The sequence below is a fragment of the Sciurus vulgaris genome, assembly GCF_902686455.1.
Source record: "Sciurus vulgaris genome assembly, chromosome: 18".
Taxonomy (NCBI): Eukaryota; Metazoa; Chordata; class Mammalia; order Rodentia; family Sciuridae; genus Sciurus; species Sciurus vulgaris.
The window spans coordinates 2,602,077-2,625,108 of record NC_136479.1 but is presented as its reverse complement, the minus strand read 5'-3'; the positions used below and the strand labels follow the sequence as shown (position 1 = coordinate 2,625,108).

The following is a 23,032-nucleotide window of genomic DNA, read 5'->3' as shown; positions in this document are numbered from 1 at the left end:
ACCAATGTCGACTTATTAACCTCACATAAGGCTGGCTGCATGACCCTCTCTTCTTGGGTCATGCAACCAAACCTGAATCAACCATTTTGAAAGGGAGAGTGGAATATTCTGGTCCTTCTGGGTCATAAACCCAATCTTTTTTTTTTTTTTTTTTTTTTTTTTTTTTTTTTTGGGGTGCTGGGGATCGAACCCAGGGCCTTGTGCTTTACTGAGTGAGCTCTCTCCCCAGCCCCATAAACCCAATCCTTTATGCCACAATTTTTATTCATCTCTCTCCCGCCCCTTCAGCTATGAAGTGCACGGTCCTGCACCACGGCTTTGCTCTGCCTCGCACTGCTGCCATGACGTGCTCCCTCACCCCAGTCTATACATCGTGAACTCCAAAACTGAGAGCCTTTTCTCCTTGTAAGTTGACCATCTCAGATATTTACTATGGAGATGGAAAGCTGATCAGCACACATTCCACGTGAGAATCCAGCTCATTATCCCAGAACTAAACGGACGAGGATAGGGCCTCCCCAAACAGGTCTGAAGAATGGAAGCGGGAAGGAATGCCCATGAACCCAAATTCAGAATCCACAGTCCACTAGCGTCCATTGCCAGCAAGGCTGAGCGAATGGGTTGGAGAAGGAACTTAGCAGACAGACATAAGCTAGTAAGCTGTTTTAAGATTTTTACAGGGGACTGGGAAAAAACCTATACCCAGGAGTGTCGCGGGCGGGCCTGGAGGAGCGGGGTGATCCTGAGCCGGCTCCCGGCTGTAGCGGTCTGGCCTCGGGCGGCGTTGGCAATGGCGTCGCACTCACAAGTGGACGCCGCAGGACGCCTGGATGAGCACCCACCCTAAGTATTTAGAAATGATGGAATTAAACATAGGAGATGCCACTCAAGTTTATATAGCATTCTTGGTTTACCTGGATCTCATGGAGAATAAAAGTTGTAGGATTACCTGAACTCCAGCTCTTCTGCCTGGTTGGCACTGAGATAGAAGAGGAAGGGTCACAGACCGTGTTGCCGGCACCCATCTCTGCTTCTCTCAACCATCAAAGGATAAGGGGCATCTTGAAGGCATCTCCAAAACTACCAGGTGATGCAGATCCGGATTTGCCAATGTCTTTCACTCTGGCCATGGTGGAACCTGATTGATTCTACAACAGTCTATTACAAACTCACTGAAGGGTCTGTGCTGCCAGACCCTCAGAATATTCCCCTTAGAAGATGACATCTGCACTTCTCAACAGTTTATTCATAAAAGATTGGATTTGAGACCCATCCACCTGCTTTATCTTTTATCTCAGAGATAGAGTTGATTTAAATGTTTCCATTCCATAAGTTTTCTTTCTCAAGAATAAAACTTTCCCAGCTAGAAGAATTTGTATTGCTTGAAACTATAGAGTTGTTGCTCTGGAACTCTTACTGGAGACAGTTTAGTTACAGTTGTGCTCAGATCTACTCTGTGCCTCTTCGTCACCCACATTCGTACAAGCCAAGTGGCTGGTTGAAACCACCACCTCTTCCCCTACTCTGCCCCAGGGCCTTCTGGCCTCTGCAGCCAGCTAGGGCTGGTACTTCATGTACATTCTGACATGCGGAGTTTATTTCTGCCTGCTTTTCCATCTTTAGTAGAAAGTAAAAGATTTCTTTGAATCGGTTTGTTTTTCTGTTGCACTTACTGTTATTTCCCTCTTTGGTTGACTTTAAATCAAAACAAAAATATGCTTGTCAAGAGTGTAAATTCCCACGTCAGGATTGATAGAGACCAGAGAAAGCTACCTACGAGAGCGCTGCGCACTCCTCTCCATCCCGTCGCCGCGTCCTTATCATATCAGAGCCGGAATATTATGAGAGAGAGTGAGGGATAGTTGCAGTTTTTAAAATGTATTTGTTAATTAGACCCAGTTATTCCTCTTTTATTAATATCCTCCAATTGAGTTGCCCAAGTATGAAAAATAATATGCACAAAAATTGTCCAAATGGTATTGCTTTTATAACTCAAAGTATCGAAGTTTAGGGAGGAGTCAATCAGCACTATTTCTTCAAAGAGCCAGAGAGTAAATATTTTAGGCTTTGCAGGCCATTTTGTCTGCGTCATAACTTCTCAACACTAACGTTTGTAGCATGAAAACAGCCATAGATATTATGTGTCCAAATGGACATGGCTGTGTGCCAATAAAACTTTATTTTCAAATGTGGGGCTATCCTTTGTCATCCCCTGGTCAAGGTAAATAGTCAGTAAACAGATCTATGAAGGGTATATTATGTACTCATTAAATTTATGGGTGAATATTATGAAAAACATAAGAAAACGTTAAAAACTTATAAGATAGAAAAGTGTACGAATGAATGTGATCCTGGCTGCAAATAACACACCAAAAGTACATAATAAAAAGTGGTCAAGGGCTGGGGAGATAGCTCAGTTGGTAGAGTGCTTGCTTCGCGAGAACAAGGCCCTGGGTTCAATCGCCAGCACTGCAAAAAAAAAAAAAATGGTCAAGTAGATGAAATTATTAACTGTGGTTACAGTAAGATGGCAGAGCGATAAATGGATAACTTTATCTTTCCTCAATATTTTAACTTTTATTTCTGTTACTTTGATAATAAAATATTTTAAAATAAAAATACATAAAAAAAAAAACTATACCCAATGACAGCCCAGTGTCAATGAATACCCTTAATACCCAGATCTTGGTTACTAGATACTATTCCTTGCAAAATGGTGTCATAGGGCCACCACTAGCTGCAAGGGAAAAGCTAGTGTGGAAAAGCACATAGCTAGCTTGTGAGACTCCACGGGAGAGGCAGAGAAGGAAGGAGGGCTAGACTGAATACTGACTGAGCCAAACCAAAGCCTAACATCTACAGTCTGCCTAACTATAATTGGGAAATCATATCAAAATGATCACAGCAAGGCTGTATATCATTGGCACAGTGGAAATAATCAAAGACCTTCAAATTGAAAAGGAAAATGATATCCAATAGAACTAGCCCTGGGAGTTAATAGCATTGGGTTTTGCACTGGGAAACAGCAATTAACAAAACAGATTTTTAAAAGCTAAGAAGGGGGGAAAGGGGCCCAGTGGTAAAGCACCTGAACAGCAAGGTGGTGTGGTAGAGGGGTGCATTCCAGCTCAGAGGTCATCGCTGCGGGCCTTTCCATTCCCTCCCACCCTGAGCTCCAGGCCTCCAGTTGAAGCCAGCATGTTGCTTCACCCAACCACAAACTGCACTAGCCCTCCTCTTAGGGATGGTAATTCTCTCCCCTATTCCAAGAGCCACCCTGCCTGTGTAGAGCAAGGCCCTCTGCCCTGCCCTCTGGGAGTGAGGCCCAGAGGCAACTGGTCTAAGATTTGGTCCTGGACCCAACATGCTCTGAGCGAGAAGCACATGCCCAGACTCCATATCCCCCTTCCCAGAGCCCAACTGGCCTGGTATGGGGAGGACACCTGATTTTCCCACACAGAGTGCTCCCTGAGTTACATGCCAATCAGGACAGAATTTGCTAGACCCCCAAATCCTGGACTGACACTAAGACCCCCAGAGAAGCTCTTTCCTTTCCTGTAGAAACTATAAAGTTGCAGAAGAAGCTGTACTGAAATAGAAATCGAAGTAAAAAAATCATCCACAAGCATAGCCCAGATCAAGTCGGTGTTATCATTTACCCAGGACACCAAGTATGCAAGGGCCGTTCACTTCTTACACACTCACTTGTTGAAGGAATAGTACCTGCTTTCCACGTTTTGTGTTCACCTTTGACCTGCATGCTTTCCCAACGTGACTGGAGTCTTTTCTCTGCTCCCCTCCTCTGGCAGGGAGTTTTGAGAGCCTTTCACAGCAGGCATATACAGAGAGCTGGGTCTTTGCAGTTACTGCCTGTCCATCAACGCAGTCAACCAAGATGCACTGAATGCTCCTTTCTGAGGCTGAACAATGTTTTTCTAAAAAATATTTTTTTAGTCGTAGATAGACACAATACCTTTATTTTATTTATTTTTATTTATATTTTATCGAACCCAGTGCCATGCACTGGAGAGCACTGAACCACTGAGCCACAACCCCAACCCCTGAACAATGTTAATGAAACAAAACTTATTCAGTTCTTCCCTGTTGACAGTTATTCCCCCATCCCCACCCCACCAAACTGCTTCAATAAAACACCCCACTCTGGAAACAACCAGCCCAGCCCTTTCCCCCCGCAGATTGGCCGTGATCTTCCTGCCTCCGTCTCCACAGTACCTGTGATTATAGGCACGTTCCACCGTGTCTGAAAGCACTTTTATTTTATTTCTTAATGCTTTTGCTGCACTGGGTACAGTCCTGCTTTCTTCCCGTAGTGAATGGAACATTTTATTGTGGGGCGGCGGGGAGATTTCCAGATTAAGGTCTTCCGGAGGTCGTTTGCTTTTTCCACTTACTTCTTCACCTCGCCGGTTTATGTAAATCAAAACTTGAGCAGTTCCAGTCCGCTAGAGACTGCGACCACGTTACCCCAGGTGGGACTCGAACCCACAATCCCTGGCTTAGGAGGCCAGTGCCTTATCCATTAGGCCACTGGGGCGACGGAGTGTCGACTCGCAGCGGTGGTTAGCATGGCCCGGGATTGGACGTTTCTTGAAAGGCACCTGGCTGAGCCCCTACGACATCCTAGGCTCAAACCAGGTCGCCAGGGACGCAGCAGCGAACTGGACCCGAACTGGTCTCCTCTGCAGACCGCGCTCGCCTCTCCCTGGTGCGTTTTCGCTCCTCCGTCCCCCGGGCTCTGCGGACACGGCTGGAGAGGTGCCCGCGGAGGGCCTCCCGGGCTCCCGGACGCTTCGGATTTTCCTTCGGAGGACGAGTGGGCGAGCTGAGGGCGCCCCCGCCGGCCCTTAGGCTGCGCTCCCGGGCCCAGCGCTTGACCTAGAACCAGCAGCGCCCCGCGCTAGGAGGGAACGGGCGGAGCAGACGCCGCCCGACGTAGGGAGGCGACCCCCGCATCCTCTCAGCCCCAACCGCAGGCCAAGGTCCGAGCCTCCTCAGCCGCCGGGTGCGCGCCCGGGCTGGACGCCACGCGCAGAGCTTGACCCCGGAGCGGGGCGGGCAGGCTGGGTGCGGAGGCACCGCGCTCGAGGGGCTGCGGAGCTCCCGACAAAAGCCCTTCCCCGTGCCGGTGCCCAAAGCGACATCCTCGGTAACACGGACACGACGCCTGAAATCTTCTCAAAATCCGCCCTCCTTTAGTCTCGGTGGCTTGTAATCTGTCCAGTGGTGAAAATCGAGCAGAATCTGGGGCTGCTCGAGATCCTGTGCCCCAGGGAGTTTCGGGCACTCAGAGGGACACCACCCCTCGCGTCCCCGTTATCGTCAACATTGCCGACTCTGGGGAAGAATCGGCCTTGGCGATCTGGAGCCAACCAGCCTGGGAGGCGAGGGTCGTCATTAAGGGGACTGGGCCTCTGGCTTCTTGTTGGAGCGCCCTTTCCTTCCTATGGGGGAGGTCTGGGGACCAGCTCACCACTTAAGATCCTGTGCATTTCAGCAGGAGGCGGGAGAAAGAGGAAGCTCGGGTTGCCGCAGCAACCGAGCCCCAAGAGCTGACGATGACAAAACAACTCGAGGCTGGCGACTTGGAGCCAGATCTGCCTTTAAAGATTATTGAGAAACTGTCCTGGCCTGGTGGCTCAGGATCAGGGATTCCAGGGCAAGAAGATCGCGGTTCAGAAGCCAGCCCTAAACAATTTAGCAAGACTGTCGCAGAAGAAGAAAGGGTTGGGGGTGTGACTCGGTGGTAAAGTGTTCCTGGGTTCAATCCCTGGGGCCCCAAAAAACACTATGGACAAATTGATATTTATGCACAGACCAGTTGTCTTGTAGACAGACGTCATACAATCTGGATTTTCTTAGTTGCTTTCTTTTTTAAAATTTATTTTTATTTTTACAGACTGCATTGTGATTCATTGTATACAAATGGGGTACAACTTTTCATTTCTATGGTTGTATACAATGAATACTATCTGTCTCAGTCCACTATCTTTCCTTCCCCTACCCCCTCCTGCCCCATTGTCCTCTCTTAGTTGCTTTCCTATAATCAGATTAACTTTACATACTTTTGGCAAAAATGCTACACAGCACTGAGGCTCAGAAGGCACAGGACTGCTAATTCATGCTTGGTGGATGAGAGCAGACCCACTGAGGGATCACTAGGTTAAGGTACATTTTCAAAAGCCCTACAACATTTTTACATGGTTCTTGCACATTTGTTAGGTTTTCTCTTTTTATTTGTTTTTGGCAGTGGGGGGACAGGGTGGTGGGTGGTTTTGCTGGGGATCAAGCCCCCCTGAAGCATGCTGGGCAAGGAGTTCTCCCCTGGAACCCATTGCTTGAGGGTTTGGGACGGTGCAGTGGAGGTGGGCAGTGCTTAAGTCCTGGAGAGACGCTTGGGGGACCCAACGTTTTAGGATATCCTTTGCCCCAGGCCAGACACTTTCCAGAAACAGCTGGTGGCCAGATCCTGATGGAGTACATTTCTGTGCTTACTTTTTTCCAGTCACCTCTTAAGGAGGCCCCCAGCCACCTGGAGCAGGTCTGGGCTCTCCTCTGTGCCCAGAGCCCATGGCAATCTCTTATGGAGCTGGCAAATGCACCCTGGGGAGTCATGACCTGGAGCTCTACCCGCCCCTCCCTGTTCCTTCCTCTGCTTAAATGTGGCTTGGTATTTCTTTACTGTCCTGAAAGCTCTTGAACCACTCTTAAGGCTTTGTTTTTTGTGTTTTTATTTTGATTTTTTTCAGACCTAGCCAAGTTTTTTTGTTTGTTTGTTTTTTGGTTTTTGGTTTTTTGTTGTTGTTGTTCTTGGAAAGTAGATACATACTCAAGGAAGAATACGGGCTACCTCCAGAGGGAGCGACAACCTCTTCTATTTTTAATATCCAGCATTTTAAATTGTTTTTAGCAAGACAATTGGTCCCAATAATCCCATTAATGTTCGTGGAAATTTTGAGTCTCTCTGAGAGTGCTTTCTTTTGTAATTTCCTTAAAACCGTTGACTTTTTTTCCAGTGCTGGAAATTAAACCAGGGTGCTCTACCACTAAGCTGCACTCTCAGACCTTTTTCATTTGAGACAAGATCTCACTAAAACACCCAGATTGACCTCAAATTTTGTAATCCTCCTGTGTCAGCCTACAAAGTAGCTGGTTTTACAGATGTGAGCCACTGATGTTAACTTTTTTTAGAGTGTGCATCATTGCTATTTTATGCAGTTTTATATTATTTAAATATATTTACTTTTGAATGAAACATAGTAATTGTGCATATTTGTTGGGTATATTGTGACATTTGGATACATGTGTACATGTGTAATGATCATGGTCACTGGCACATCACCTCAGACATATGTCATTTCTTTGTGTTGGGAAATTTCAAAATCCTCTCTACTAGCTATTTCGAAATATCCAGTTAATCTTTGTTGCACATAGTTATCCTGCTGTGCTACAAGTATTAGAAGTTATCCCTTCTGTCTACGACATCCCTTTACCCACTAACTTCCTCTCTCCATCTCTCCCTCCCACACATCCTTACCAGGTTCTGGTAACCCCTATTCTATTTGCTGTTTCTTTGAGGTCAACTATTTACCTTCCACAGGTAAGTGACAATATGTGGTATTTGTCTTTCTGTGCTGACTTATTTCACTTAACATAGTTTCCTCCAGTTCCACCCATGTTGCTGCAAAGAACAGTATTTCATTCGTTTATATGGCCAAATATACTCCACTGTATGTATATGTCACATTTTCTTTATCTTTTTTTTTTTTTTAAACAGGACCTAAGTTGCTGAGGGTCTCACTAAATTGCTGAGGCTGTCCTCAAACTTACAATGCAGCTGGGATTATAGGCATGTGCTAACCAGACCAACTCCATTCATCTTCTGATGGACACCTAGGTTGATTCCATACCTTGGCTCTCCTGAATGGTTGTGCAATAAACGTTGAGATGTACTGATTTCGGTTCCTTTTGGTATATACCAAGACTGGGATCGTTGAATCATATGACAGTGCTATTTCCATAATGATTGGTGATTTTTTCCCCCTATTGAGTTGTTTGAATTCCTTATGTTACTCTGGAAATTAATCCCTTGTCAAATCAATAGTTTGCAGATATTTTCTCCCTGTCTTCAGGTCAGCTCTTCACTCTGTTAATTGCTTTCTTTGTTGTTCAGCAGTTGAACCCAGAGGGGCTTAACCACGGAGCCATATCCTCAGCCCTTATATTGAGACTGGTTCTTGCTAACTTGATCTCGCCATCCTCCTGCTTCAGTCTCCCAGTCGCTGGGATGACAGGCTTGTGCCACCGCACCCAGCGAGTTCAAAAGGTTTTAATTTGATGTAATCCTATCTGTCAAACTTTGTTTTTTGTTACCTGTGCTTTTGGGGGTCATACACCCGCCCCCCAAAAAAAGTTTTGTCCAAACAAATGTCTTGAAGCATTTCACCTATGTTAACGGTTTTTATTTTGTGTTATTTATTTGACACTAGGGAATTGAACCTCCTTCCCCACTCACCTCCGTCCCCAGTCCTTTGTTGGTTTTTATCTTGAGACGGGTCTCACTAAATTGGCGAGGCCGGCCTCGAACCTATGATCTTCCTACCTCATCTCCAGAGTGGCTAGGATTACAGGCGTGCGCCACCGCGCCTGATCTGTTAACAATTTTTAAAACCAACAAATGAAAGTTTTTGAAAGGAAATAACTTTAGGACGGAGATGATCGATCTCAAGAAGTCTAGCCCGCTGCCATCGGAAGAAGCCGAGAGCCTTTGCCCTTCAGGGAAAGCAGCGCTGAGGACTCCACTTCATTAGGCGTCAAAGTCACTCTCCGCCAGACCCCCACCGCGGAGGAGGCCTCCAGGACGCGGGGCTCCAGGACTGCCCAGGCCCTGTCCACAGACCCTTTGGGGACTTGGGGCAGAGCCCAGAGCAGAATCGGGAGGCTCCGGTGAGGGCGCGAGGAACGGGCGGGGAGGAGGGCTTGCCGGCCGGTCAGGGCGTGGGAATGCACCGGGCATCGCTGCACAGTGCGCGGCTCTGGGAATCGCAGCCTCCGATGGACACCCCCTCTTTCCCACCCTGAGCTGCACCTGCATGTCCTGCGGACCCCAGGACTACAATTAAAAGTTTAAAGGTATCAGAAAACAACTTGAGTCTTTGAACAATTAGTCCCTGCTTCCATGGGTATCCCAGCGTCTCCGTCCAAAAATGAGATTTCCACATCTCTAGGGCTCGTCCGGGATTTGAACCCGGGACCTCTCGCACCCTAAGCGAGAATCATACCCCTAGACCAACGAGCCACACCAGCAACTGTCCCTACTGTTTCTTAAAGCCCCACGTGTCCTGGGACAGCAGACCCCAGGGCCGGGCTTCGGAACTGCCTGGAAAAGAGGCACCTAGCCCGGGGATGCTCCCTGTTAGTCCCCCTGTGTCCCCCCCCAACACACCCCTCATCAGTCCAATGGCGTCCACCATACTCGCCGCAACCACTGCAGCTGATGCTCCCAAGCTTCTGGGTCTGCCCTTTGGTCTCCTCACTAAACCCACCCTCTGCTGTAAAAGTTTGTGCCAGGGCCTTCCCTGTCCAGAGTTACATAGGACCCCACTTGAGCACAGCAGTGACCCCCAGGCCACTCAGAGAGTGTTGCCTCCCCTCCCCTCGGGAGGTAAACGCCGGCTCAGTATTTTAGGACTCCAAGATACCAAAACACCAAGCCGCCCAACGTGGGGCTCGAACCCACGACCCTGAGATTAAGAGTCTCATGCTCTACCGACTGAGCTAGCCGGGCTTCCCTGTTGAGGGAGCTGGCTATAAAAATTGATATAATGGGCTGAGGGCACTGAAGGCTGGATGAGGTAACAGGTTCGTCTAAAGATCTGGGCCAGGTTCCCCTGGGAGTCCCCTCACGGCTGCGCTCACCTCCAACGCCCCCTGCACCTTCCAGCACCACCTCGGCCTCTACCACCAGATAGAGCACGGAGGGGAAGAACCCAGGAGTGAAGCCAAGGGTCGGAGAGGCGCAGTGCCTGTCTCTCACACAGAGCCCTACCTAGGGATGAAATCACCGAGGGACACTTAGGGACAGAGGGACTGGGGCTGATAGGCTTCCTCCCATCTCCTTCCCCCCACACTCCCAGTGGAGATCCCCATCTTCCTCTCGGTGCTGCAGGGCCCTGCCTCCTGCCCCGACTTCTAACCATGCAAAACAAGCCTGCCGCAGGCGTGCACCCAATCCTGTTCATATCCCACAAACACCTATGCAGTCAGACCCAGGAAACAAAACCACACCCGGCTGGTGGGAAGTGCAGATGAATCTGGGACCGCAGCTCGTCACTGCTGTGCCCACCAGGAGATGCTTCCTGGACATCTGCCCAGATGCTGGGTTCTCTGTGCTTCCCCAGCCCGGTTCCCTCAAAGCTAAACCTAAAAAAGAACAATGTCTACACGCTGACATTAAGAGGCTTAGGTCCTTGGACTAAGCCAGCCCCAGTGACACCAAGTTCAGAATTTAGCTGGTACAAAGGAGAAGCAGGTCAGTGAACTGGAATCCAGCTGGGGCTCTGAATGAGTTAGCAGAGTTTTAGCTGAGGCTCCAAGATGGTCCAGGGGTGACATCAGAGCCAACCCATGCCCAAGACTCCCCTTCCCCAGAGCATGGGCTTCACCCCCAGGATCCCAGTTCACACCCACACTCTGGGCCTCTGCATCTCAGGGAGACAGAGGCCCAGGAGAACTGGACTCATCCAGATCACACGAAGGAAGCCCACCAGGCAACAGGGCTATACCCAGGGGAGAACCCAAGAGGTTGACGGTCCAGTCTCGGGGGTGCAGCGTGGGTGTTCTGTCTGGATGTCAGTTTGTCTGTCTCTGATTGTGTCCTCGTACCTGAGCCCCACTGCCACATCCAGTGGGCTGAAGTGAACTGCTCCCTTCCGTGCTCCTACCTCCGGGCAGCAGCTTGCCATGAGCTGCCTCCGTCTACCACCAGTTGAGAGTCTGGAGCCTGGAGAAGAGGGAGGGCCAGAGCCTCTGTCCAGAGGGCACCAACATAAATTGTGTTCTCCACTTTCCACTAAAAAGTCTACCTTTAGCGTGACCAGCCTTCCTGTATCCAAAGAGAGAACCTCTTTCCTGAGGTTCTCCAAGTTTAGGTGCAGGAGTAGTTGTTTCGGATACTGGCAAAATTGCCGCATCCTAGGTGTTGCAGGCAGAATGCTGGAAGCTTCCTGGGAGCAGGCCGAAGTCCTCACAGATACTGCTCTGCACTGATGTCCCTTCTTTAAACAACAAAAGCACAGCTGGGCATGTGGACAGGGTTTAGTGTCTGTAACAGGCAAAACAATGCCCCCCACCTGCTGCAAGATGTCCACGTCCTAATTCCCAGACTGTGAATGTGTTAGAATACGTAGCAAAGTTAAATTATTGAATCACAGGTGGAATTAAGATTGCTAACCAAATGACCTAGAGATGGGAGCTTATTCTGGATTATATCTGGGTGGGATCAGCATAATCTTAAGAGTCCTTAATAGTGGAAGAGGGAGTGGGAGGAGAACCACAGTGTTGGCAGCATGCGAAGGTCTGGCTTTCAAGGGTTGGAGAAGTGCCACTCCCTCCCTGCCTCCAAGTCAACCACAGAAGCAGCTTGCCAGGCACCGGGCTCCGATTAAACGTCAAGGAGTGGCCCTGGGCAGCTTCAGTTTCAGATCTTTTTTAAAATTACCTTCCTTTGATACCCAAAGCTGGGCTCTTAGGGTTCAGGCCTAAATCTCTGACCCACATCTGAGGAGGGAAAACAGGGTATGACTGTCAAAAGGGAGGGCTCGTCCGGGATTTGAACCCGGGACCTCTCGCACCCTAAGCGAGAATCATACCCCTAGACCAACGAGCCACACGGACAGTGTCCTCCACTACACTTTATGACGACCGGCCATCCTCCGGCTAGGAGAGTCGCATTTCAGAGCCATCAGGAAGAGCAAGTTGGGCAGGAGTGGACGCAGAGGGAGCCCAAGACCCCAGCCACTCTTTGGGCCCCACCAGGTGGGGAGCCGCCCTTGCGCCCCTCAGTCCGGTGTCCCCCGGTCCCGGCGGATCGCCGCAGGGCGGTGCGACTGGAGCGCCGCAGCTCCTGCTCCGGTCAAGTCTGGCATCTCCGGTCAGAAGACGCAACTCCCGCACCCGCCGCAGAGGGTCCTCGCGCCGCGACCACCGGACACCGCCGCGCCACAGCCCGCGGTGTGCAGCAGTGGCAGCTCCGCCGCTTCCCCTCACCCCGTCCGCCCCAGCGAGGCGAAAAAAAATAAAACGAAAACGGAAAGAGCCCCGATTGGAACACACGAGGGCGACTGGACCTCGCACAGAGCCCGCGCCGCCGGAAGGCGTGTCCCCGAGGGGGCGGCGGGCCAGGCCACCAACCAGACCCCGCTCCAGGGGCGGGCCAGCGAGGCGCCCTCCTCCCCGCCTCACCCGGCCGGGGCGGGTCCTCGGTCCCCAAGGCGTGGGGAAGACGAAGGATGCCTCCCTCGAGCTGGAGGCCAGCTCGGGTCCTTCCCGTGTCCAGCCTGGCAGGTCTGGCTGAGCAGGTCTCGCCCACTCTGGAGCCAAGAGCGAACTCCCTCCGCCTCTGGTGAGAAGTTCCCGGGCTGAGCGGCCAGAACCCAGCAAGACTCCGGGATGAGCCGCACTGGCTTTTACACACCTGTCTCATTGCGCTGGACAGGACACTTCTTGGACTGTGTGGCACTGTGATGGAATTCACAGTGCCGTCCCACCCATGACCAGAAGGTTGAGTCTCAGAGCTCTGCCGACCAAGGGGTCGCGGGGAGGTGCCATCTGGGCTACCTGTTCTTGGTCCTGAGGCTTCAAGTTAACGTGGCTGCTCCTGAAGAGACTTCTTGGGTCCCCAGCACCACCCCTGCCTGCACAGGGCCAGACCCTGGGGACTGAGCCTTAATAGACGCAAAGTTCCTGGGCTGCAATCGGAAAACTGAGGTCGGAGAGGGGAGCTCGAGTCCACTGTAGGCGACCGGAATCTGGCCTCCTTCCCTACCGGCCTCCGACCAGACCAGCTTCTGTTCTGAAGGCTCTGTGGGACCTTTGGGGCTTGTATTTGGGGCGGGGCTTACTTGATACCTGTCTGACTCCTCCCCTACCCACAAACCACTACCCCACCGCAATCAGCCCGGGCGGAGGGCTTCCCAGGAAAGCGATCTTCCTCCACAGTGCCTTCTGCTCACCCAACACCCCCGCACGGTTTTGCTCCTGACCCGCTTGGAGCAGGATTTAACCTCTCTTCCTGTTCCAAGGGAACCCTCTTTCTGAGACTGCGCGGTTGTCTCCTCCTGGGCGCGTTTGCAGGGGTACTTTTGTTCCCTCCAGGACCTAGTTGTGAGGATGGGCTCAGCCCCTTTGGGAATCAGCTCAGTCCCTGGAGATGGGGACATTTGTGAAAGAAGAGTTAGGGAAGAAGCCTCAAGTAGGAGGCTCGTTGGTCTAGGGGTATGATTCTCGCTTCGGGTGTGAGAGGTCCCGGGTTCAAATCCCGGACGAGCCCTGGTGTGTATTCTACCTCTTACTGTTATGTTACTTTTTAAACCATAATAAGCAATGAGGGCCCCAATTAAACTGATTCCAGTTCCTATATAAAGGCAAAAAAAAAAAAAAAAGGCTACGCCCAACGTGGGGCTCGAACCCACGACCCTGAGATTAAGAGTCTCATGCTCTACCGACTGAGCTAGCCGGGCAACTTGGATAGCCCCTCCTAAGGGCAGGTAGCCTGGGTTGTTCAGGACCCTGCCCTTCCAGGAAACTGCCCGGGAGTCTCCAGATGAAAACAGCCAGTAGAAGGGGCCTCCCAGAGAGAAAGGAGGGCAGGCTGACACAGATGGACATCGGGAGGCCAGGCCCAGGCCAGCAGCCCCCTGGACTACCAGTGTTTGGTGTAGGGAAACCCCGGCAGGATGCTATAAGTGGGCGTTTCCCCTGGAATCCAAAGGAAACTTCCTTCCAACCGTGCCTCCCCTCTCTAGACTGGAAGGGTGGGAGTCACTTTTAGTCAGTGGGGTCAGGGTCTTGTTGTCCAGGTCACTAGGTAGGTGGCATTCCCGTATTGGCCGTAGGCGCTGGATCTCCTCTGGGTCTGCGGGAGGTCCTGGGTCCAAACCCCCAGGAGCTCGCACTTCCAAACTCCTGAGTGCCACTCCTCAAGCCCCCGCCCACACCCCCCCAGCACCCCCTTCCCCTCCCCCTGCTTTAGGGCGGGCAGCGTGGAGTGAACCAGGAAGGTGATACCCCAGCATTGGGTAGAACTAGGACCTTCCCCCTTTTCAGCCAGCTTCTGGAACATTCGTCAGCTAACAAAGGAAGGCAAGTGTGCCCAGGGTCTGGAGTTGGTCCAGCCCAGAGACGCCCCTGCAGGGGAAAGACTGCCAGGCAACGCAGGGACCCAAGAGAAGACACTGCACATCCGGGGACAAGGGCCTCGCCGGAGATTCCTGGGCCTAGCCCAGCGCAGCGCAGGCTTTGCAGGGAACAGAGCCTCTGAGTCTCCCTGAACTCTGGCCCCTTTTCAGGGGCAGGTGAGCCTCGCTCGACTGGAGGCTCGGGGCTGGGGCTGGTGGGTCAGAAAGGTGGAAAAGCCGTAGTGGGGGGGTCTCACAGGTAATCCCGTGCGGTTCATCGGCCATGCACTGCACTGTTGTGACCCAAGTTACCGCGCCTCCACCTGGGCTGGAGGGAGGTCCTCCTTGTGGAGGTACGGCGGAAGTGAACCCTTGAGCTCCAGACCTGGCAGCCCGCCCTCCTCTGCCCCTCCCCCTCGAGGCTTCTAGGACAGTCCTAGCTGAGCCAGGGCGGAGAGCAAGTGGACAGAACCAAGGACAAGGAGATTCCCCAGGTTGGCTCGTTGGTCTAGGGGTATGATTCTCGCTTTGGGTGCGAGAGGTCCCGGGTTCAAATCCCGGACGAGCCCCACACCCCTGTACTTTTGGCACACAGCCAGGCAAGAACCAGGGTCCATCTGCAAAACCTCAAACTTGAGCTGGGCTGGTCCTTTCTCACTTCTCTTTAACCAAACTTTCCAGCGGTTTGGCCCAGAGGGAAGTGAGGAGAAAAGGGTGTCTCCCTGTACTGTTGGTTCCCTTGTCCTAGGTGAGAGGGAACTGTTAAGATATCCCAGGCTGGGGACACCTAAGGAATGGTCCTAAACCAAGGCAGAGTTTTGTTATCCAAAACTCCCAGGCCATGCTCTCTCTCTTCTTGGGAAAAGCAATTTAAACCGTTCCAGGCTACTAAGGGCAGAAGTTAAGGTCACCAGGGAGCACAAGCAAAAGAACTGTTTGGCTTAAGGAGGTTTTCCTTGCTTTAGATGTAAGCTGTTACAGGTCATCATGGCATATTCATATAATCCCTGTGGCATGGGAGGCTGAGGCAGGAGGATTGTGAGTTCAAAGCCAGCCTCAGCAATTTAGCGAGACACTAAGCAACCTATTGAGACCCTGTCTCTAAATAAAAATAGAAAAAGGACTAGGGATGTGGTTCAATGGTCGAGCACCCCTGAGTTCAATTCCCTGGTACCAAAGGAGGAAAAAAAAGTGAGCTGTCCTCAATTCCATCCCAAGGGGCCTCTTCTGGAGAGGCAGTGTGAGGCCTGGCTGTGATATCTGGCTGACTGTCTGGGGTCTCGAGTTTTGGGGACAACTAAGTCCCTGGGCTGTTGGGCCACAGCTGCTCCTATCAGCATGAGTCCTTTCCATTGGGGCTGTTCTGCTCCTGTACCGAGGCAGGTGGGTTCCAGCCCTGCGTTTTAAATGCTGCTTTGGGCCTAGTTCTGGCTGGAGTTGTAGCTCAATTGTAGAGCGACCTCAGTAATGCAGATAATAATAATAAATTCAGTGCAGAAAAATAGTTGCAAAGTTCAAGGTTTATGGACCTAACTACTTAGTACACTCAACATTAGTTATTTCTTTTACTATAAGAGCACCAGAAAACACTAGTGAGACTACAAAACTCCCCACACCAAGAAAGGCACAGTCCTGGGAGCTGGCATCCCAAGGACCCAGGGGAGGGGCAAGGTCCCTCATTGGCCTCTGCCATGTGTTATGTTAGAGACATTAGTTAACCGTTAACTAATGGAATGTCCTCTTGGTTTCACTTCCTCTATGATTTAATCCACTCATGTTATCTTTAATATAAGAAAACCATCTGCCCAACATAGGGCTCAAAGCCCCACAGTCTCACACTCTACCAACCCAGCTAGCTGGGCAGACATTAGCAGGTTTCCTGTTTTAGGGACTAGGACCTAAAGAAAAGAAAGAGAGAGAAAAAGAAAAGAAGAAAAGGCAAAGGTGAGTGCAGATCCAGGGAGATAGCTACCACCACGCTGACCCTCTGGGATTCAGAGAAGTGGATGCAGTCCCCAGGAGGACTTCCTGGCATCAGGGACACTGTCCGCCTTGTGCCCCTGCTCCCAGCTACTGTCCTGGGGTGTGAGTCCTTTCACCTCAGGGTTGCACAGTCGCCCCTCCCACTAGGTGGCCTCTTTGGCCTGGGGCCTCAGGCTCTAGCTCAGGGGTCTTCTTCCTGGTGGTCCTCCTCTCAGACCAAGTGTGGGTGGGAAGGGTCCTGGGTCCACACTCCCGCTCCCAGTAGGAATCCAAGTCCCTGTTCTGTGGAGCCAAGTATTCATGCCCCGACGCCCCCACCCCAACCCTGCTGGCTTCAAACTTGCCATCCTCCTGCCTCAGCATCCCAAGTCCTTAGGATGACAGAGGTGTGCCTGACCCTCCAAATTGTTTAAAATGACTCTAAGAACCAGTCCCCTCCACTCCCCTGCTGACCTGTGTGCAGGGTGGACAGTAGGAAGGCCCCCGCCATGACTTCACCATCTAGAAGGGTCTGGGGGGGGGGGGGCCCATTGTCTGCTTTTTCTGCTCCATCAGGGGAGCAGGCCCAGGGTGGAGTTCCACAAGCTAAGCTGGGCCAGGAGGGGACTTCTTCCCTTAGCTCTGACCCTGCCCTCTGTTTCCCCCAAAATCCAGCCTCAAGGAAGGGTATTGCCCTTGAAAAAGTCACAAAGGTAGATGGAAAGGGAAGCCTGGGACAGGCCAGGAGTATGCGTGCACAGTGCCCAGGGCTCCTCCTTTGGGCCTCCTACTAACCACACCATTCCGTAACTGCACCAGCCTGCCCTCCCCTTCTCTGTCCCACCCCACCCCGACCGGGAGTTCAGGTGCGAGCCCCTCTGGTTCAAAGGCCATGTCCTCCCCAGCTGGGGCTGGCCTGCCCACACTGGTCTGCAGAATTCTGGCACACTGCCTGGATTAGAACCTGGTTGCCACAAGTTTTGGGGTTAATGGGGAATGAAACCAGGGGGTACAGTTGAGGGAAGGTCTCCCAGGCAGCAAGAGCAAGAGGAAAGTGGAGGGTGTTTGGGTCATGGGCCTCCTTCTCACCTCACGGATGAGAAAGCTGGGCAGTTGAGCCTTGGACTTTCAGATGCTTCCGGGTATGAACAGGAATGCACACAGAAGCTCCTCAGTGGGAATAGTCCCAGGCTGGGGCAGAGGAAACCAGTCGGGGTGAAGGCTCCTGAAGGAGGGCCGGGGAGACCCCACACTTCCCAGACCACACTGGTTGGAGCCACCATTGCTCCCCACCCTGGAAGGCGCAGCTGGAAGACCAGATGGCTCTTTGAAACATGAAAAATCTGAGGACTGCAGTTCCCAGCCCTCTGGGTGTCTCTAGCCTGGGGCATTGGAGGCAGGGAAAGACCCTCAAGTTCCTCCCAAGTGCAGGCTTCTTTGAGGGCGATGAGAGGCCATTTGTGTCCAGAACTGGGAGAGGCCGAATAGAGCCCAAGACCGACAGGGAAGCAGATGCCGAAGCCTTTTCTCCGCTTCAGGACTTAGAGGTACCCTCCTGTAGGTCCTACACAACAGAAAACTATGCAAACAGACACTGTTGCAAGACTCAAAAGGAGCGTGGAGGTGACCAGAAACCAATAAGGCCAAGGACTGTGTCTCACTAGGGTGTGTGAGGACACGGGTTGGACAAGTGGGATACCATGGCCACTGTGGTGGTTTTCCACAGTTAGTTCAGCCTTGCACTAGGGATGCAAGGGCGATTTTGTGATTTTGACTGCAAAGGGAGGCTGCGTTCCTGCCTTCCGTGTTACTCCTTGCCCAGTGTTAGAAGCCTTTCTGATGTTGGGTCTTTTAGATGAAGATCAAGAGAGATGCAAGATAGAAATAAAGATTCTAATCCTTAAAGGCCTAGGGTCCAGGGAATGCCTGCCTGAAGGCCACACAGAGGCCAATAAAAAACTCCAGCACGGTTACCAGTTGAACAAAACAACACACATGGAAACAAAATAGAAGAGACCCCAGCAAGCAGCTGGCTGAAACCCACATCCTGAGAGAACCCCTACATGCATCCGACCAGCTGTCTCAGAGACACCCTGAAAACCTGCAACACATTCTGCTTCTTGCAGCACTTGCTAACCCTAACCAACCCTTTAAGTCCATAAAAACCCCGACCCCCTGAGAACTCAGGCTGACACCTCTTTCTTAGAGTCTGGCTCCTCTTCTTTCTTGGGAAGTGAATAAAACATTTTTTTCTACCAAAAGAAAAAAAGAAATCCCAGACGACCCCTTCTCTTTTTCTTCAACAGCGGGGAGTCAGGTAGAATTCAGTGGGAACCTTGGTTGACCGATATAGGGGCAAGAACCCCGACCGGTGCAGGCCCTGGGTTCACCTTGGCCCCTGAAGTGCTGTCGTTTCTCTCCCCCTTACCCGGACCACTGACCGTTCGGCAGGGCCAGACATTCCTAATCTCTGAGTCCCGAGTTGGAACTCCAACTTGAGTAGTTTGAGGGATGTGGGGTTCAGCCTAGGCGGGAGACTCGCTCACTGCACGCAACGCTCTGCGGCCCCCAAGCTGTTTTTCCGCGCCTCGGCCACCAGGGGATGCTGCGGGGCTGGGCAGCGGCTCCGCCCAGGGCAGGTACCGCAGGAGGCGTGCGAGCTGGCCGGTTCCTGGCCCGGGCTTGCGGTGTTGCTACCGTTAACGACCAGGGCGGGCTCTGGGGACCCCTAGAACCCCCTTCTCTCCGGACCCATAGAGTTGGGCCTGTCCTGAGAGGGCGTCTCTTCAAATGGCCACCTCGATTTGGGCCCAGAAAATCTGATTTCTCCTCACTTCGTGGGATCCGAACAGAAACTATAGGAGCCACCGGGGCCTGTGACCCCCTGCCTCCAGCAGTCCAGCATGACCCCACGGTGGACACAATCCGTGGTGGCCCAACTTCCTCTGTCCACACCGGGAACAGTAAAAACACCCTTCTCCCAGCCGGGGTGTCAGCAGAGGCCTGGTCATGCTAAGAGCCTGGAAAGTCCAAGCTTGAAAAAGAACACACGCCGACACAGATTCTTTTAAATTATTAAGCTAAAAAAAAAAAAAGATTCTAGATAATTCAAAAGAAGCAGGTGTGAAGTTTGCATGCCACCGAGTGGAATCTGGTGGGTTTCATCTTCTAGAGGGGACAGTCCCTTCCACTTAGGGCCGGTGTCACTGCCTCGTGCGCTCAGCTCGCGCGGGTCCGCCCTGGGTCCTGTCCACACCGCAGGGCGGGGCCTTGCCTGCCTGTCCCTGGGTCGGGCGCCGCCCCACTCCCTTCCCAGCCCGACATGATCTTGCAGTCCCTGCGTCGCCACCCCACGGCCCCCGGCCCGCCCGGGCGCGTGGCCTGTGTGGTTTCGGCGCCTGCACCGCCGCTCCCACCCAGGCGGCGTGGCGCACGTCTTAAGTCCCGGGAGGTTGGCTCCTGGCTGTTCCCTTTCGGCAGTGTGTCCCGGGGGACACGAGTCGTGACGTCTGCGGTGGCCTTTTTACCGGTGGTAAACTGACTAGTCATCTGAAGGGATTAGAGCAGCCCAGTCGGTAGAGCGAGACGCTTCATCTCGGGGTCCGAACCCCACACTGGGCGTTCTTTTGACCTTTGAGGGTGTTGGCCAAGCGTCTCCTTCCTGTCTGAGCGAGGCAGGTTTAAAAACAGGTCCATCAGGGGCTTCGAACCCGACCCAAATATCAGACAGCGCTGTTCCTTGTAACGCACCCGGGGCAGCCTGAAGAGCAGGTGAATGTTTACTTTGGGGAAGAGGAATTGTGTGTTCTTTGGTCACAGACGACTCTCAAAGCTGGTTGGAATCTACCAATTACCGCTTTTAATTACAGAGCATTCCCTCTTGAAACCCGAGGCTCTGACTTAGAGGGCCTGGGGACTGCTGCTTCCTGGGCTCAGCTGGGATTTGAAACCTCACGCTCTAAGTGAGGAATCAGACCCCTAGACCAAAGCGCCAGGGAAGAAGAGTAAAGAGAGGAGTCTTGTGCTGCCTTTGTGAGGCTCCACTCTCAGTGAACCAACTGCAGCTTTGTGATGATCCCCCTCTTCTGTTGTTGTCAGAAGACAGTGGGGGTAGGGAGAAGATCAGGGGAACTGTAGCATTGCCCTACCCCACCCTCCAGGTTGTAAAGTCCTTGGTTCAGGTTTTGTGTATCCTGCTTTCCCCACAACCCCTGTGAAACTGAGGCCATCAGTTTGGGGAAGCGCGTCCAAGTCCTCCTTCCATTACCCGGTGAAGGGCCCGATTCAGGCTTAGACTTCCCCCAGGCCTTGTGGGCTCCTGCAAGCTCTCGGAACACATTCCACTCATGTGCCACATACTGAAGCCAGAGCCACCTGTTTCCCTCTTGGTCCTGCCCAGCAAGGCTGCCTCAGGACCAGGGCCTTCACCTCTGAGGCTGCTCAATTTCAGATCCCCAGCAGAAAGAGTGGAACTCCAAAGTCTCACTCCTGCTCCAGAGCCCATTTTACTTTCTTCTTGGACACATGGTGGCAAACACTTGCTAGAGACAGGCACTGGCTGAGTGCTGATGGAAGGGAGCTCAGAACCCGGGTGCAGCAGTAGGCATGCCACAGTTCCTGAAGTGCAGACTCCAGCTAGTAGGGGGTGATAAGATAATGATTTCCTCTTAAGGAACCAGAATTTAAAGTGTTCTGACTGCAGGAAAAGAAGGCACCCAGTGGAGAGCCCGTGTATACCCCAATCTACACCAGGCCACAGGGTCAGGGGAGGCCTTCTAGGGCAACCTAGTGGGCCCTGGGTTCTGGGCAAGAGACTCCACAGTGCTCAGGGGCTGGAGAATCACAAGGCATGAAAGGGCCACCAGCACACACCACCCTGAGGGAAAGAAGGGACACTGGTGTGGGCAGTACATCCTGAACCTCTTGTCTGTGTTCAATTCACCTGGTTAGGGCAACAATCGATCCTCAGGCCTACAAGAGTGATCCCAGGTCACTCGTCCCAGTTTAGGACACCCCAGTTTCCACGAAAACCCTTAATCCCTGCCTGTATTAGCCATCTCCTATTTTCACCATTCTGAAACTTTGACATCTGGGCCTCACTGATCCTGGAGGACTTCTCCTTCCAGGTTAGATTCTTGGAGATAGCAAACAACTCCTTCCAGATTATGCACTTCAAATACAAACCCACCCACCCAGAGGCCACAACCCCAATCACCTCTTTCAGAGTACTCTGGGCCAGGGTTCACAGCCTGCATCACCCAGGACCAGGTACCAGACAACTAGACAGCCCCCAAACTCCAGGGTCCCCTGAAATTATTCAAGCTAGTCAGTTTTAACCTGCTTATCGTCATAGTCTGTTGCTCCCATGAAATCCACAGCACAGGCTCTTACCTGGTTATCCTCCCTTCCCCTTATGGATACCCATGGTGTCCTATCCGCTTCTCTCAAATACTGTGAGCAACAAGCTATCTTCTCAATGGCAATTGTCTCCTCTGCTGGTTTTGCTACACCCAAATTACAGTAAACTTATTAAAATGCTGCAGTTCTTCAGGCATGGAGAAAAGACACCCATGGCTGAGCGCCCTTTGCCCTTCCAGTGACCCCTAACTCTTGGCAGCCCCCAACCGGTACAGAGCTTAGCCCTCAGTCTGTGCTGAGTTTTCCTCCCCTTGGTTGTGGAAGGCACCCTGGCAGCCCCTCAAGAGGAAAAAGGACGTTCGACCTTCGGGCTCTGCCAGAATTTGAATTCGCGACTTATGGTACCTAAAGGAAATCACATCCCCGACCCGCGCGATTGTCTGGCACATGCCAGGGACCCTTCAGGGAGGGCAGGGAGGTGGGTTTGCCCTCCTCTCCGTTGCCGCTGATTTGGGTTCCTTTCCCCAGCCGCATCCAGAACTCCTAGGTCCAAGCATCAGACTGGGTGAAGCGCTGGCCCTACCTCCGACCAGGCGACACGAGGGTCAGCTGGCAAGACCGGGAGGACGCAGGCTTCCCGGAATACCGCCTTGGGGTGTGCTGGAAAGGAGAGACAGGGTCCCCGGGGCCCAGGACTTAGTGGAGTTCCGAAGCAAAAACGGAAGAGTGCGGGCTCGTCCGGGATTTGAACCCGGGACCTCTCGCACCCAAAGCGAGAATCATACCCCTAGACCAACGAGCCACCGCGGCGGGACTCTATGACACCGGTCCTTGGAGGCCGGCACCGCTCCGCCCTGCTCCTGCGCAGCTCTCGCTGCGTTTCTGGGTCTTAGCGGAGAGCGAGGACCAGGGGCCGCCGGCAGCAGAGCAGGGCGGCCTGCGAGCCCCCGGAGCGCCGGGGCCTTTCGTGTGCACCCCACCCAGAAATCTCACGTACCGCGCACCGCGCTCCGGGTCCGGGATCCTGGGAACAGGACAAGGGAATGTCACCTCCCGACCCCAGATCCCACGGCTGCCCCTCGCCCGGACCCCGGACCCCACGGCTGCCCCTCGCCAGGCCCGCTCCGGGCCCTTCCTTCCCGACGGTGACCTCCCTCTCGCGCGGGAGATGCGCCTCTTCGGGAATCCAGGGCACCAGGCTGCTCCGGCGCGAGGACCGAGGCCCACTGAGCGCGGACTGAAAGGGAGGGACCGCGGGACTCGAGCCGGACGTCGTGCCCTGAGCGGGGACCGCACCG

The 23,032-nt window shown here is 52.7% G+C and overlaps 1 protein-coding gene and 1 pseudogene across 2 annotated transcripts in view; both read left to right on the top strand.

Annotated features, from left to right (window-relative positions):
* The window catches only part of ZNF200 (zinc finger protein 200), a 52,072-nt gene extending 44,158 nt beyond the window's left edge, over nt 1–7,914 (top strand). The window contains exon 6 of the transcript XR_013760677.1: nt 7,796–7,914. The gene's annotated coding sequence lies outside the window, so the exon portion shown is untranslated. The remainder of the gene's footprint in view (nt 1–7,795) is intronic.
* LOC306649490 (tRNA-splicing endonuclease subunit Sen15-like) lies at nt 342–1,781 on the top strand (annotated as a pseudogene). The gene is made up of 2 exons: nt 342–346; nt 681–1,781. The product of its transcript is annotated as a tRNA-splicing endonuclease subunit Sen15-like (transcript).
* Nucleotides 7,915–23,032: the final 15,118 nt, after the last annotated feature.